This window comes from Octopus sinensis, linkage group LG5, assembly GCF_006345805.1.
Source record: "Octopus sinensis linkage group LG5, ASM634580v1, whole genome shotgun sequence".
Classification (NCBI taxonomy): Eukaryota; Metazoa; Mollusca; class Cephalopoda; order Octopoda; family Octopodidae; genus Octopus; species Octopus sinensis.
Window position 1 is genome coordinate 23,412,066 of NC_043001.1, and position 18,476 is coordinate 23,430,541.

Genomic DNA, 18,476 nt, shown 5'->3' on the forward strand with positions numbered 1-18,476 from the left:
TATTTTTGTCAAGAAAGCAAACTAAAACAAGCATAGTTTTGTCCCTTGCTAGGGATATCTCACACACACACACACACACACACAAATACACTCAGTCATTCATACACACACACTCATACATACATACATTTATACCAATAATAATTGGAGCACTTGGTTTTGTTGGTAAATGCCTAACTGTCAGTCTGAATAAGCTTGGATTCTCAGAATGAGAAATCAACCAACTGATTTGCATATTACAAATACATTCGGTAAGCAGAACAGTAAAACTATGCAAGACTTTTCTAAGGTTTAAAATGTGACATTGTTTTCATTCCCAATGACAGAGCTTTGTATCTTTGTTAGAAAGTAGCTCCTTCTTCAGAGGAAGAGTTTCAATGATTAAATACAGAACATGCATACATACATATATATTTACATACATATACACTCACTCACACACACACACTTTTTTTTTATTTGGCCCCTGTGCCAGTGGCATGTAAAAAGCACCCACTACATTCTCAGATTGGTTGGTGTTAGGAAGGGCATCCAGCTGTAGAAACTCTGCCAGATCAAATTGGAGCCTGGTGCAGCCATCTGGTTCGCCAGCCCTCGGTCAAAATCCTCCAACCCATGCTAGCATGAAAAGTGGACGTTAAACGATGATGATGATTACATACATAATGGGTATATATATCTATATCTATACACACACATACATTATATACACTCTATACATGCATATATCTGTATATATCTCACAAATATACTCTATACATGCATATATCTGTATATGTTAGTATGTGAGATTTACTTTCTTCCTATTATTGTTTTCTTTTATATTTTACTTGCTTTTCTCACCTTGCCTCTCTCTTTCTCTCCCTCACTCTCTCTCTCTCTCTCTGTTTCACTCACATGGCTTTTTATTTCACTTTCTCCTGTTAATCTGGACTCCCACTTACTTTTGCTATATATGTATATATATATATATATATATATATATATATATATATATATATATATCATGAAGTATATTTGCCACCTAAATGTGGCGGACCCATAGGGGACAATGCTACTGCTGATTATAGCCCCAGGAAGACATCTCCTCCAGCTGGCTAATGACACACTATCCGTGTCCCATTAGCATTTGCGAAGGGAAATCATCGTTCCCATCTCTACCCTTACATGATACACATGGACCCAGGTTTCTGAGTAGTAACCTGTCATCAGCATGTGATAATCACCCATTCCAAATGCAAAATACTATATGCTTTTTCCAGTGACAAAAAAGGAGAAACAATCAATAATAAATCTATAGATGGTCGTGATCACCATTATAGATAGTGGTCTGTGTAGTGAGACCATCTAATGTTGACTCATATCAGAAAGCTGAAATAATACATATAATGTTCCAGTTGGAAAAGAGAAGAGACCCAACAGAGTAGAAGGCTTATGAAAGATTTATTGATATATTTACATACATCTGTGTGGGTTTTATGTTTGCTGTTAACCATGGTGAGGTAGTTCACAAACAGTGCTATGTTATAACTTGTGCAGTGTTGCTGGTGCTGTGTAAGTAGAGATGTTTTTGATGACATTGGTGAGAGACATGATAGTGGCGATGAGGATGGAGGTCACTGTAATGCTGTTGGATGGTTGTTGTCTGGCGTCGTCACTGGAACTGGCTGTGTTGTGTGGTCAGTGGCTAAACCTTAGAAGCTCTGGAACCAACAGATCTTGAGACAAGGAGAAGTTGAGGTTTTATAAGTAATAGTAGGCTCAAATTGGAGCTTAGAAAAGACTGTCTCATGTGATCTCCTTTAGGGACTTTGATTGGTTAGGTTGCATATTGGCGCGCTAGAGTAAGAGACAAATTGCGCCAGTACCAACCAATCAGAGTGGTGGACACAGCAGGGTCCAAATAGTGCCCAAAGGTTAGCTGTTATCTGCTACATTTGAATGTACGTAAAAAATAATAAAGGTGAGAGGAATTTCACTAGAGTGTACAGTACAAATCTCTGAGCGAGACATAAACAGTAGCAGCATGGAATCATGAAGTATATTTGCCACCTAAATGTAGTGGACCCATAGGGGACGATGCTACTGTTGTTTATAGCCCCAGGAAGACATCTCCTCCAGCTGGTTAACGACACACTGTCTGTGTCTCATTAGCATTTGCAAAGGGAAATCATCGTTCCCGTCTCTAGCCTTGTGATACACATGGACCTGGGTTTCTGGGTAGTAACCTGTCATCAGCATGTGATGATTACCAGCTAGCGATGAGTACTCATTCCAAAAGCAAAATACTATATGCTTTTTCCAGTGACAAACTGTTGCTGACCTCAAAAAAGGAGAAACAAGCAATAATAAATCTCAGAGCGAGACAGCTTTTAGAAAAACATAAATCCAGAGTAGAAGCACACCCTAAAAAGTACAGCAGTCTGTATTTTCTCCTGGTGAAGGCGGGTTTATGGGGTTAACCCTGGGTTTCCCATCCATAAAGGGTTTAACCTTGTCTCACCTCCATATTCTAAAGAGGTCTTAGGGTCTGACGATATGCCATAAGGTTAAACCCTTTATGGATGGGAAACCCGGGGTAACCCCATAGACTGACTTTCATCAGGAATATATATATGTATATATATATACACACACATACATACATATATGTGAGGGCGCATGGCTGAGTGGTTAGGGGCATTCAGCTCATGATCGTAAGGTCATGAGTTCAATTCCCAGTGATGCATTGTGTGCTTGAGCAAGATACTTATTTCATGCTGCTCCAATCCACTCAGCTGGCAAAAATGAGTAGTACCTGTATTTCAAAGGAACAGCCTTGTCACACTCTAATACAGTTCTATATTTGAGAGATGAGGAATTTAGTACATTATTTACATTTGACGAATATTTGTTCTCATCTTGTTTGTTGTTAACTGATATACCCTCCAACCTTCATCAGGTGTCTTGGGGAAATTTCAAACCTGGGTTCTCATCCCTAAGGTATTTTTTGATGTTGTTGTTGTTGTTGTAAATGCAACACCCTAGCCACTAGGCCATACCTTCACATTAGCAGACAATTCTCCAAAAGCCATACAATGGGATTGAACCCAAGACCACATAGTTAAGAAAGCTTTTCATTATGTGCTTTAGTTTCTTTAGTATAGACATATATAGTAGTGTGTGTAATGATATGCATATATGTATGTTTGACTGATTTGTTCTGTATATGTGTAATGGATATAACTGGAAATATAGTTATGATACATATGCATGTGTATACATAAGTACATGTCTAAATATATGCATGTGCTTGTTTGTGTATATGTATAAGTATATATGTGAATGTACAAAGGGTTGCTGAGAAGTTCCTGGCTTTGGGTGAAAGAAATGTAGATTCACACACTTATTGCAGTGATCCTTCAGTTTTTCTAAGCCCTGAGAAAGAATTCGGAAGGTTGGACCTCCAACCAGGCCTATATACTTACATGTACTATATACTTCCATGCCAGCATGGAAAGTGGGTGTTAAATGATTGTCACAAGGTGCTTGAGCTACTGCATGTAAATAAAGAATAACACCATTCAAACAGTTAATAGAACCTTTATTCATTGCAAAAAACATTTTTCATGTTAGTCTTGAATTAATAATACAACAAAGCATACACACTGGAAAAGACAATTCTGTAGTTATGACAAAACAGTTGATTAAATAGGCTCTGTGAATATGTGGTCAAAACTGTAGAAAAATCAAGTTAAATTCATCACTGCAATACTGTGTCTGCTGTCTGCCCAGTTGAATAAGAAGTTGTTCAAATACTGTTAAACGCTGAAAAATGAGAATGTGGTTTTCATGGTTCACAAATACCACTTACATTGGACTGGACACCTTGTTAGAATGAATGATAGCAGGATCCCTAAACAGATGCTATATGGGAAACTTGTTGGTGGAAAACGACCCCAGCAGAAGCCAAGACTGTAATTTAAAGACTGTGTAAAGTTTTCATTAAAGATCTGTGAAATGCGAGAGGTTGACTGGGAAAGCACTCCTTGTCATTGCCACAGATGGAGGAAAGAGGTAAAAGAGGGAGTTGATGCCTTTGAAACAACACGTATTCTTCATGAAGAATTTAAGTGTGAACGCACAGCTAGTGTAATGAATGGGGAAAGCTAGGTCTGCAATGTTTGCAGTAATGAATGCTTGTCAAGAGTAGATCTCGTTTGTCACCAACAAAGCCGCAAGTGTAAAGTATAAGGTAGTCTTCATTCCCAAAACTCAGAGGCAAGAAGTGAGACATGTGAAATGAATTGGCCGGTCTCTGCACAAATATCCCTGACAAGAGTGGAGGCATATTTTGCTCAGTTGCCTTTGACACAGCAAAAAGTTGGCACTAAAAACTCATCAATTTATAAGCTTTGTTAGATGTTCTCGAAGGTTGTATCGTGTGATGGCTTAATGGTGATTGGTCAGTTAATCAGCTGATCATGTGAAATGGATACTCTTTACTCTTTTACTTGTTTCAGTCATTTGACTGCGGCCATGCCGGAGCACCACCTTTAGTCGAGCAAATCGACCCCAGGACTTATTCTTTGTAAGCCCAGTACTTATTCTATCGGTCTCTTTTTGCCGAACCACTAAGTGACGGGGACATAAACACACCAGCATCAGTTGTCAAGCGATGGTAGGGGGACAAACACAGACACACAAACATATACATATATACGACAGGCTTCTTTCAGTTTCCGTCTACCAAATCCACTCACAAGGCATTGGTCGGCCTGAGGCTATAGCAGAAGACACTTGCCCAAGATGCCACACAGTGGGACTGAACCCGGAACCATGTGGTTGGTAAGCAAGCTACTTACCACACAGCCACTCCATTACTAATCTGTAACAGGTGCTTGTGCATCATCACCTCAATACTCAGGATATCGACTTTCCTCAGGACCTGTGTATCTGGAGTTTTTAAGGTCCAGCCAACATTCAGAATATGTTTCAGACATCTCTGATGGAAGCGTTCAAGGACCTTTACATGATGTTTGTAAAGGGTCCATGTCTCACATGAATAAAGGAGCGATGTCAGTACACATGCACAGTACACAATAATTTTTGTTTGCCTTGTGATGCCATGTTGGGACCAGACACGAGACTCAAGAGACCTGAAGGAATCAGTTGCTCTCTGCAACCTGAAAGATACTTCATCATCCAGGGAGCGTTAAGAAGGCATCCAGCTGTAGAAACACTGCCAGATCAGACTGGAGTCTGGCACAGCCTCCTGGCTTCCCAGACCCCAGTCGAATCGTCCAACCCATGCTAGCATGGAAAACGGATTTTAAACGATGACAATGATGATGATGATGATTCACCTGATATTGCTCCTTCCATAAGCATGTACACATCTATATCACGACTTTTACACTGTTCACTCTCCTGACTTTTGTACATAATTCTATGTACTGTACATGCACCTTTGATGAGTTGTAGTGCACCTGAGCACTATATACAATAATTTCATTATTAGAAACAGTTTATCCTAATTACTTTATAAAATGTGTCATCCTTTATGCTTTTTAGACGTTATGATGTATATTTCTTTATTGCCCACAAGGGGCTAAACATAGAGGGGACAAACAAGGACAGACAAAGGGATTAAGTTGATTACATCGACCCCCCAGTGCGAAACTGGTACTTTATTTATCGACCCCGAAAGGATGAAAGGCAAAGTCAACCTCGGCGGAATTTGAACTCAGAACGTAACGACAGACGAAATACCGCTAAGCATTTCGCCCGGCGCGCTAACGAATCTGCCAGCACGCCGCCTTTAGACGTTATGATGTAGTTTAAGGAAAATATTGCTGCTGTTTCTAGCAGATCGAGAGAACACAAAAGTTTTTCCATCGTTTCCTGCTCTTGTATATGTTGATTTCCATGGAAGCAAGCAGTTGTCACATCTGGCAGCTTCCTGTTTGCTACAGTTACATAATTTTAAATGCTTGTTACTTTTTTTTATTATTAATTTCTACAAAAGGTTATAGCGATTTTTATCCAACAGCTTGCAAAACTACACCACTGGAGAAAATTTGAAATACTTGAAGTGATTGAATAGAATTTAACAAGATCTATATTTTGTAACACACTGACTAGACTGCCTATGCTTTAACGCTCTAAAATCTTTTTTCAGATCTTGTTGAATTTCTTCCAACTACTTCAAGTTTTTCTAATTCTCACCCAATTTTTTTTTTTATGTAGTGCTGATGTAGTTTTGCATGCTGAAAGCAGAAACCACATTCACTCACCCCCCACTCACCCACCCCCAGAAATTTAATAATAAGGAAATTACAAGCACGCAAGTTTAGCCAATAGAAATCCTTTTTGTTTTAACCAATTCTTTCTCCCCCACCAAATTTTGTTTACTCTTTTACTCTTTTACATGTTTCAGTCATTTGACTGCGGCCATGCTGCAGCACCGCCTTTAGTCGAGCAAATCGACCCCAGGACTTATTCTTTGTAAGCCCAGTACTTATTCAATCGGTCTCTTTTGCCGAACCGCTAAGTGACGGGGACGTAAACACACCAGCATCGGTTGACAAGCAATGCTAGGGGGACAAACACAGACACACACATACATATACATATATGACAGGCTTCTTTCAGTTTCCGTCTACCAAATCCACTCACAAGGCCTTGGTCGGCCTGAGGCTGTAGCAGAAGACACTTGCCCAAGATGCCACACAGTGGGACTGAACCTGGAACCATGTGGTTGGTTAGCAAGCTACTTACCACACAGCCACTCCTGCGCCTAAAATTTTATTATAAGAAAAAAAAAACAAAAAAAAACAAGTACGTTCAATACTGATCTGTTGTGCCCATTAATGTATTGACGGTCGTGAGTTCAATAAAAGATTATATCCGTCGATATTGTGATCAATAACACTCAACAAATAGAAAACACTTAGGCCTGTCTCAAGCGAGTAAATGAACTGTACTGCCAAATAAATAAGATCTGTGTTACGGCTTAATCTTTTTTTTCTTCTTTTTTTTAATTAAGACATCGAGCTGGTAGAAACGCTAGCACACCGGACGAAATGCGTAGCAGTATTTCGTCTGTCTTTACGTTCTGAGTTCAAATTCCGCCGAGGTCGACTTTGCTTTTTATCCTTTCGGGGTCGATAAATTAAGTACCAGTTGCGTACTGGTATCGATCTAATCGACTGGACCCCCTCCCACAAAATTTTGGGCCTTGTACCTAGAGCAGAAAAGAATATTTTGTTCATTTTGCTTTTAGACACTATGATGTAGTTTAAGGAAGAGTTATCTTCTATTTCTAGCAGGCAGAGAGACCATGTAAGGGTTTCGTCTTTGCACAACTCTATGACAATTATACTTTATATGTCAATAACAGAGGATTTCGATTGGCTAAAAATTACATCTTCTTAAATGCTTGTAATTTCTTTATGATTAATTTCTAAGGAAAAAACTTAACACTATTTTCATCACAAGCTTGCAAAACTACACTGGAATTATATTTTTTTTAAATAGTCTGGTGAAAAGTAGTTGGGAGAAATTTAAGATCCTATTTTTTTCTGAATATGCATTGCTGTAATTGGAGTGCGCCCGAGCGACTTTTATACAATTAAATACTATATATAGATGTGCGTGTGTGCACGCATGTATGACGACACCGTCAAGATATTTTCCCAAGGTGCTCTGTAGTGGGATCGAGCACGAAGCTATGTCGTCATGAAGCGAATTTCTTAACTACATATACTAGTGTGTTAGTAGATCAACTTAAAGGTTAGTAAACATTACGTAAGCCTTGCTTTGACAGTAGAAAAAACAATGATTCAACACATATTCCTATGTTGTTTACCTTCCAGTTCCATTAATTATTACTTTCACAGTCGAGTGCTTCTGTTATTATAATACAGCAAAAGTATTTGAGCATTCTACTGACACTCTTAAATTAATCGGCAGCCACACTCCAGCGTGAAGTGTGGTAAGATCAGACTTTCGAATTAGTTGCGCACACCATTCGAATGTTTCTATATATCGAATTTCATCGGCAAAGCATGAATCACAAAAATTACATAATGTATGTTGTTTTCACCACTGTTATAATTTGTGAATGTTATAACCTAGAAAGAATATTTGGCAGTGGTAAAGAATACGTACACCACCTGTTCCTGGCGTAACAAAAACCCTTACCCATAACCCTAACCACCGGGTGTACGCATTCTTTACTTTCGCCGAATATTTAATACTTTTAATTGTACACATATTTTTTGACGGCGGTGACTTTGTTATTTGTGATAGGCAGAACGTAATCATTCCTTATATACAATTGAGTGCATGTCCTATCCAAACTTATAGTCTATGAATCGATGTTTAAACTAGTATTGTGTAATTTCATGCTCTAAGTCCCACGAAATGACTCAGCCTTCTTTTGCTTTGTAATCACACGCTGAAAATAGAAACATTGATACTAAGCCGACAATGTGCGGCTATACGTGTCAAATTAGAACACCCACTTCTCTTTTTTCGAGTTTTCAACAACAGAGATGATGGTTAAAACTAACTTTTTCAATGCTGGGTATCAGAATAGCTATCATTCACTATTTGATGAAGAAGGAAAAGATTTTTTTTTTTATTCTTTTAGTATTCTTGAGTTTATGCAGCGGAAGTTACGATAGCTGAAAGAATATTTCAATTTCTTATATTTTTGGCCCCTCCTCTCCATTCCTGTGCTCTTTTCATTCCCAATACAGTAGTGATAGTTATTCCGAAACTCTGCAAAAAGAATTAAAAAAAAAAATTCAAAAATATAATTCCAACGTCCCAAATCTCTTAGATTTAAAAGCTTTTAAGCAAAATTGTTTTTTAGGATTCAATGTTTAAAAATATGATGATCACCAAAAAAAAAAAAAAACCAAAGATCGTCAAAGTGCGAAAGTTACGATTCCGATTTTTTTTCTTTTCAAAATTTCTATACGGATTACTTAGAATAATTTTCTTTTTTCAATTTCTGATCATAAATCTAAAGAATGCCAAGTGAATACGATGTATTGACACACTAATTAATCATCAATACTTTACGGCAGTGGTTCTCTAATTTATTTTGTAACAGAAACCTTAAACGAATATTTCATAATTGCAGAAATCCCAATCGTCCTCATTTTAATAAAACATTAAATGAAACAAAATCCGAGTGAAGTTTTGGAACAGCTGTTCCTTCATAGTTCCTTATCGTGGGAAAAGAAAAGGACAGGTTGTTCTTTTCTTTCAGTACGTGTTTTCGTGTTTTGTAAAACAATTACTCCCATTCCTGTACCCTTTTCCTTTCTCACCAATTGTGCGAATTTGAGGGACACCTATACTAATGTAATTCTCACACACATACAGAACTTGATAAAACTTTCCCCAGCTTGTTTGCACACCAGGGCAATCACCATTCTTATGTTTTCATTATTCTGTGTAACAACCATTCTTTTTTATTTCAGGTTCTTAAGTTTTTGGGTGAACCCACACTAATAGCGTCTGTCCTCTCTAAGAACAATGGGACGTGGAAAAGGCCTTAACGATGAAGAAGAGTCTGTCATCATCAAGGAAAGTGCTAAGGGTACCTCTCTTCATGTCATTGCAGAGAAGTTAGGTTGTCATCATGTAGGTGGACACAGTTAGATGATTCCTTCACAAAGGAAGAATCGATCCGATTGTGAGACCTCCAAGACTGTAAAAGCTAGGGATTTAAGGAATATTATCCACCAGTTATGTGGGAAACCTGGACAAACATGCAAAATCATTTTCACTGCTTCCGGACTTCCTCATGTACCGAAAACCACCAGAAATCATATCCTTGGGACCATGGCTTCTATGTAAGAACCCCTGAAATTGCCTAACAGGAGTTTGATGCTTCAATTTGCCCAAAAGTACATGACGTTAGACATAAATTTGTTCTGTTCACTGATGAAAACAGGGCAAACATTGACAGATCTGACAGTTGGGCAAATGGTTGGGTCTATTTTGGAGGTGAACATCACCAACATTTACAACGTCAACAATAGGGTGGAGGAGTCATGTTGTGGGCTGGTATCATTAGGGACAGACTTGTTGGTCCAGTCAGGGTGCCCGAAGGAGTTAAAGTGACTGCAGTTGCCTACTGCAATCTCCTGAAGGAGGTTTGGGATCCCTGGCTAGATGACGTACCATTTTCACTTGTAAGGAATCTCATATTCATGCATGACAGTGCCCCCACCCACTCTGCTAGAACCACCCAAACATTACTAGGGTCTTACGGTGAAAGGTCGATGGTGTGGCAGCATCTATGGATCTTGACCCTATCACAAATCTTTGGTCCATCATTAAACAAGATGTTTAAGCTGATGGACGCCAATTTACGTCAAAAGATGTCTTATGGGTGACCATCAAAGCAGCAGCAGAGGCAGTCCAACCTGCTACTATTAAGAAATTTACAGATTCCATGACTAATAGGGTTTTTGAAGTTATCCATCGAAATGACGCTCATGTGGCTTAATTCATTATGTCAATATATGTTATAATATTATTATGGCTTTCTGTTAAATATATACCCAATGTGTGCTTAATATGTATTATTACCCTTCATTTTCAGGAAAAAATGTCTAGATGGTTCCAGGTTCAGTCCCACTGCGTGGCATCTTGGGCAAGTGTCTTCTGCTATAGCCCCGGGCCGACCACTGCCTTGTGAGTGGATTTGGTAGACGGAAACTGAAAGAAGCCTGTCGTATATATGTATATATATATATATATATATGCGTTTGTGTGTCTGTGTTTGTCCCCCTAGCATTGCTTGACAACCGATGCTGGTATGTTTACGTCCCCGTCACTTAGCGGTTCGGCAAAAGAGACCGATAGAATAAGTACTGGGCTTACAAAGAATAAGTCCCGGGGTCAATTTTCTCGACTAAAGGCGGTGCTCCAGCGTGGCCACAGTCAAATGACTGAAACAAGTAAAAGAGAGAGATAGGTTATTTTCATTCAAAAGCTGTTAGCGTGGTTCACCCAAATGAATCTGAATCTGAAATAAAAAAAAGAAAGGATGCTACACATATTAATGAAAACATAACCATGATGTTGTGATAGTGTGCAAACAAGCTGGGAAAAGTTTTATCAAAATTGATCGAAAGAAAACTGAGAAATCCAAAATTTAACACAGCTATAGCATGGTTCTAGGTGTAATATATATGCTTAGTTATGGCTGGTCTATGGAATTACCCAGGGTTTCACACCCATAAAGCACTTCGCTTTTTTACAGCATTTCTTCAGATACTAATGGCCGGTGGAAAATCCCGTCCAATTCGAATTTTCCACCAGCCTGAGGAAGGCACCGGTAGGGGCTTGCGAAACTTTAAGTAGCAAGGAATCCGAAACAAACTGTTTCTAATAATGATAATAATAATAATGGTTTCAGATTTTTGCATGAGTGCAGAAATTTCGGGAGTGGGGATGTGTCGATTACAACGATCCCAGTTTTCAACTGGTACTTATTTTATCGACCCCAAAAGGATGAAAGGCAAAGTCGACCTCGGTGGTATTTGAACTCAGAACGTAAAAACGGATGAAATGCTGCTAAGCATTTCGCCCAGCATGCTAATGATTCTGCTAACTCGTTGCTTTAATTATAATACTAAGACTGTCTACTAAAAGTACAAGGCCTGAAATTTGGGGTGAGGGAACTAGTCGATTACATTGAACCCAGTTTTTCACTGGCACTTAATTTATCGAACCCGAGAGGATGAAAGGCAAAAAATCCGGGCGGAATTTGAACTCAGAACGTAAATACAGATGAAATACTGCTAAGCATTTTGCCTGGCGTGCTAACGAATCTGCTAGCTCGCCTGGCTACTCAAGCTGAAGAAAATTATAACTGGGTCCCACCTGCAAGATAATGTACTGTTTATCTTGATATGAGATCGCCATGTCATGAACATATGGTTGCGATGCATGTGTCTAGTGTACCTTTATCAGACGGGTAGTTATGATGGATATACTGGGCTTCGTATATTTTCAAGTGTTGACTTTCCGTTCTCAGAGGAGCATATGCTACAAAATTTAACTGCCAGAATGGTAGTATACAAAATGTATAACCGCAAAGAAAAAAGAATGTCAGGTTGTAGAGAAGTGCCTCGCCCCCATACGGGGAAAACTTACCTATGTCGATTGAGGACCAAGAAACACCACTATTGAGGCACAATTCGAAAACGCTGAAATAGCTAAAGAAATATCGACTCAAACTCTAAAAAATGCGGAAATAATGTTGCTTCTGACCTACCTAGGCCTATATTTTCTCTAATGAATTGGAATATGTATGGTTCGAATTTCATCAAAATTGCATATGAAGAATTTTAATGAGGGTTTCTTTCCCTCTTTACAGACCCTCACAAAAATTCTAATCACGACACATTTATCCCATACTACTCATCTTTATGCCCAGATGCCAAAATTCAAATCTTATGGAACCTATTGAAAGGTTTTTGCTCTTGAAAAATGGAGCCCTAAAATGTGGGAGTTAAGGCCCCTATTGGGGGTGGGTGTCTTAATGTTGACCAGAGAAGTTGAATTGTTGAGAATCTTTTTAACTTGGGTCTTATATGTATTCTTTGAATTTCTTTGAAATAGGAAATATATGCATGTTTACTGGGTTTGTAAAAGAGAGCAAAGCTACAGGAAACCAAAAGATGAATGATAACAATAAGCAGTCAGCTACCCTACCCTTGTTGTTACTACTCCCCAATGTAGGATTCCTCACAATACAGGTGACAGGCACAGCCATAAGATGCATTACAGATCTATAGCAATTGGAAGGGCGTGACCCAACTCAAATAAACATTAACAACTGTGTGACGTGAGGGCTAAGGGGAAATGAAAGTGTCACCTTTGGAGTTTGCCAATGATCACTATGCTGATAGGTAACTGGACAGAATAAATTTGCAATCTATAAATGTCTTTGAATAATCTGTCACTTATCTGGGAAGGCCTTGAAATCAATGTTACCATTGGTGGACTATGTGCGACTTGGTGATAATAAAAAGACTCATAGGACATCTGCAACCAAATAACTTTACTGAACACTTTGCAACTGAATCAGTGGAGGCAAAGATGCTTCTCCTTTACTTGACAATTTATGCACCACATTGCAGAAATCACAATCTAAGTATATCTCAAAGCAAAGTCTTACACTATTGTACCATTGAATGACAAATAACGCTCATCTTTTATGCTTGGGTGATCCTACAGCTTCCAAAAGTACAATTATATTTGTTTAGGAAAAATGACTAAATTGTGGGTGTTAAGTCCCCATTAAGGGGGTCTTTGTAACTTCTAAGAAGTTGAAATTTTAGAAATATTACTTCATTTGTGTCTAATATCTATGCTTAAAATTTCATCAACAGCAAAAATATATGAATTTTCATTTATGCCCCCTCACTTTCAAAGATATACTGCATTATATCTGCCCTTATACATAGAATATAATTTTCAAATTTCATAAAGATCCATTCAGTACTTTTGATCTAGTTTTGGATCATAGAAAATGACTAAAATTTGGGTGTTAAGGCCTCCATTAGGGGGTCTTAGAATCGCCATGAGAAGCAGAAACTTTGGAAATATTTCTTGATGTGTGTCAATTACCCATGGTTAAAATTTCATCAACATTGAAAATTTATGAATTTTCATGGGGTGTTCTGCCTCCTTTAAACCATCTCAAATTCAAACCAAACATACTGCATTATACCCGCACTTATGCATTGAATGTAAGTTCCAAATATTATAAGGATGCATTCAGTAATTTTAGTCCATGAAATTGTATGAAACATACAGCATTACCCTTATCCCTAGGCTTGGATTTTGTGTTCCAAATTTCATTAGGATTGGTGCAGTAGTTTTCGAATGTATAAGTAACACACATAAAGACATTGATTTTTATATAATAGATATGAATATGCACATATATATACATGTTTGTGCATGTGTATGTGTGTGTTATATGTATATATATATATATATATATTATATATATACACAAAAAGATAGATTGATAGATACAATTGAGTGGGCAAATAAAAATATGAGACACTGCCTAGTGTTTTTTTTACCTATCAATTACCTATCAATTAACGCACTTATGTGCATGCCTTAATTGATAGGTAATATAAAAAACTTAGTTCAATTAAAAAAATACACTTTTCACTGTCCAGTCACTACAACCACCATCATCTCTCCCACTCTCTCTCTCTACTTTTCTTTTATCTCACCATCAGAACATTACCCTTCTGCTAAAATTATATATTTAATTCTTCTCCTCTACCTTCAACTAACTTTTTTGTAACTACGTAATAAATATTACGTTCTCCTTACCTCACATCATGGCCACCTCTCTCTCCCTCTTTTTCTTTCTCCCTCACCCTTTTTTGTTTCACCACATTTTTCACAGCAGCCACAGACCAGTTGTGCTAATCCACCCCCAACACTGGAGAGCAGTTGTCCTATTCCCTTCCATATCAGCTAATTCTGATGAGTGTAAAGTTATATAATCAGATTGTTACCTAGCATTCCATTGTATTCTTTACACGAAACCAATTAATAAGATCAGCCATGATGGATATTTAATACTATACATTTCCTACATATATATATGTGTGTGTGTGGCACTTAGTGCACATGTACAGGGAATGTTGATTTGTCGGAGGGAGTGAACTTATTTGATCACTATAAACGAATCATGTGTGGTATAAACGATGGGAGAGTTCATATGGACTTGTGTTTCATCCCAACACACACACACACACATACATATATATATATACTAGCTGGTGTACCCAGCTTCAATCAATGGGCAGGTACCCGGCAGTCGCAGCGCTTCGGCCTCACAATCCATCCTCATTAATTCTGGGAGTGTTTTTGAAGCGTTTCAAATTTTTCTAGATGGTAACCCTAGATTTTCTTGACATAATAAAGTAGTTTCTTTTACTCTCTTCTCCATGTTCTTATTGCTTACGTCCATAAATTTTTTTTTTGTTTTTTTAGTAAATTGTGTCATCTAATAGTATTAGAAGTAACTACTGTTAAAAGAAAAGAAGTTTTGTTTTATTATGTGGGTCAAAAGTACAGGATTGACAAGATCTAGTTAATTTATGTGAGAGAAATTTCGGTGAAGGTAAAGAATATGCACACTTTCCGAGAATCGAATCCACACTATGCCTGCATTCTGGAATAAAAAAATTCCTCTACTGTCATGGAAAAAATGTAACTGTAAAAATGCAGAATTCTTGGAGTAATTGGCATTCAAAAAAGTATGTATGTATAGAAATGTATGAATGGTGTGCATATTCTTTACTTCTGCTGAAATTTGTTTTTACTTTCTATGGGAACTTACCCTCTGGTATTTATAAACTTTACCTATCGCTATGCAATTTAAGTGGAAAATGCTGAAGCACATGACTGTCAGGTCTGAATCACACAGTGAAAAACTTGCTTTTTAAAAAATTTTCGCGTTCAAGTTTTCAAAAACGTTTTCTAAAAGCAGTGAGTGATATACAGATACATACAGCATTTTGCTTTTAGAACTAACTATATATATATATATATATATTATATATATATATATATATACAAAGAGCAATAAAGATTCAAGTTAATTTACTTGAATATGGTACCTAACTTAGATGCACCAAAAAAAACTATACTGATTTAACAATACAGTAATGCGGGGTGATTATAAGCGAGAAAGAAGCAACAAGAATGAATAGGTTTTTAGTACGATCGTTTCATACAAGGACAGGTTTTATTAAAAGTTGCAAAGATTACAGCATATAAACGAGTCCCGTACTCATCAGCTAAAATACATGTGAGTTCTCTAGACATCCTAGTGTTTGAGGCTATATTCATGAAGTAATGTAGATAATTAAGTAACATAAACAGATTTCTAAAGTTCATTAAAGTTCTTTAAAGATGATGTACAGTCTTATCACAGAATTTTAAAAAGTTTTAATAGCATCACAGAGAAGGTGACCTAATCCATAGTGCACATATGAATTTCCAGAGATATGATGAGGGATTATATACTCACAGAAGACAAATTTATCCATTGTTAATTACAACGAGGTGGGTCTCAATTCCTGCTTATTAGCATTACAGAGAGGGTAATGCTAATAAGCAGGAATTGAGACCCACCTCGTTGTAATTAACAATGGATAAATTTGTCTTCTGTGAGTATATAATCCCTCATCATATCTCTGGAAATTCATATGTGCACTATGGATTAGGTCACCTTCTCTGTGATGCTATTAAAACTTTTTTAAAATTCTGTGATAAGACTGTACATCATCTTTAAAGAACTTTAATGAACTTTAGAAATCTGTTTATGTTACTTAATTATCTACATTACTTCATGAATATAGCCTCAAACACTAGGATGTCTAGAGAACTCACATGTATTTTAGCTGATGAGTACGGGACTCGTTTATATGCTGTAATCTTTGCAACTTTTAATAAAACCTGTCCTTGTATGAAACGATCGTACTAAAAACCTATCCATTCTTGTTGCTTCTTTCTCGCGTATATATATATATATATATATATATATATATATATATATATATATACATATATATGAGTGGCTGTGTGGTAAGTAGCTTGCTCACCAACCACATGGTTCTAGGTTCAGTCCCACTGCATGGCACCTTGGGCAAGTGTCTTCTACTATAGCCTCGGGCCGACCAGAGCCTTGTGAGTGGATTTGATAGATGGAAACTGAAAGAAGCCCGTCCTATATATGTATATGTATATATATATATATATATGTGTGTGTGTTTGTGCATCTGTGTTTGTCCCCCCAACATTGCTTGACAACCGATGCTGGTACATTTACATCCCCGTAACTTAGTGGTTCAGCAAAAGAGACTGGTAGAATAAGTACTAGGCTTACAGAGAATAAGTCCTGGGGTAGATTTGCTCGACTAAAGGAAGTGCTCCAGCGTGGTTGCAGTCAAATGACTGAAACAAGTAAAAGAATCTTATATATATATATACATACATACATACATATATATCTTCTATATATATATAAAAGAGAGATTCTGTCCGTTTGTATGTTTGTCCCATAAGGTGAAAGTAAATGGTTCAAAGGAGGCAACACTAATTGTGTACAAACCTATGATGAACTGCATTGAGGCAAATATTCTCACTGGCTGTGGTAAACATGACACCGTCTTCGTACCTCACATACCAGTTACACCATCTAATGTCCCATTCAAATTTAAGCCCTTACAATTTCCTATCCCACTTCCTTTTGCCATGAGCATTAATAAAAGTCAGGGCCAATCTTTCAATTCTCCTTGGGCATATGGCCCATTCAGATGTCAAAAGAAACCATGGCAAAAGGGTCTTCCACTTTACCTGTGGTCTTGTCAGTGCCATCTCAGATCCCCTAAAGCTATTCTTCTAGCTTCATTCACGATATACCTATTTCTTTACTACCCACAAGGGGCTAAACGCAGAGAGGACAAACGGATTAAGTCGAGTATATCGACCTCAGTGCGTAACTGGTACTTATTTAATCGACCCCAAAAGGATGAAAGGCAAAGTCGACCTCAGCGGACTGTCTATTCAAACGTCAAAAGGAACAGTGACAAATAGATGTTCCACTTCATCTGTAGCCTTTACAGGGCCATCGCAGTCACCTGGATTCCTTAAAGCTATTCTTCTAGATGATATATCCATTTTTCTAGCTTCTTGGTTCCGATATGAACATTAATAAAAGTCAGGGCCAAACACTAAATGTTGCTGGATTGCAACATGAAGAACAAACAGAAGTTCGTATATGAAATCCATCTTTTTTCTACTTCTATTATTACATGTTTTTCTCTTATACACACATACAGCACAAGTAAACCTAAATCTGACTGACAGGACACAGCATTTGTAATTTCATTACAGTATTACTTACTGATATTCCTAATAAAAAACATGTCGGATCTTTTCGGTTTGAACGGCAGTTTTTCTAGCGGTGTCATATGAAATTGTCACCCATAATTATGACCCTAGTATTGATCTATTGCATTTCAATCTGTTTTAGGGTTAGGGGTGGAGGGAAGGGTATCTTTTTTATCTTCACAAATGTAAATAAACCCAATCTGTTTCTTAAACGAGGGACATATTCATACGGCACAGAATGTTTTCACCTCAATAGACGTCATTGATTGGTTGAAATTGCAGAAATTGAAGAAAAACAAAAAAACAAATATCTCACAAACTCTAGAATTTTCTCAATAAAGCCAAGAGAAAAAGATGTTTTATAAACACATTCTACCAGTATACGAAGTTTAAAAGTGTTTAGTTACGTGGAAATTATTTTAAAAAACTGCAGTTCAAACCGAAAAGATCCAAGTTTTCTACTAAATGATTCAGACCGGTCAGTCATGTGCTTCAGTGTTTCCCATGTGAATTGCATAGTAATTACGCAC

The 18,476-nt window shown here is 37.4% G+C and overlaps 1 protein-coding gene across 1 annotated transcript in view; it reads left to right on the plus strand.

The window, feature by feature from the left end:
- Window positions 1-7,638: 7,638 nt before the first annotated feature.
- LOC115212007 (ATP-binding cassette sub-family A member 3) overlaps window positions 7,639-18,476 on the plus strand; it is a 144,384-nt gene continuing 133,546 nt past the window's right edge. Inside the window, exon 1 of the mRNA XM_036503235.1 lies at window positions 7,639-7,773. The gene's annotated coding sequence lies outside the window, so the exon portion shown is untranslated. The remainder of the gene's footprint in view (window positions 7,774-18,476) is intronic.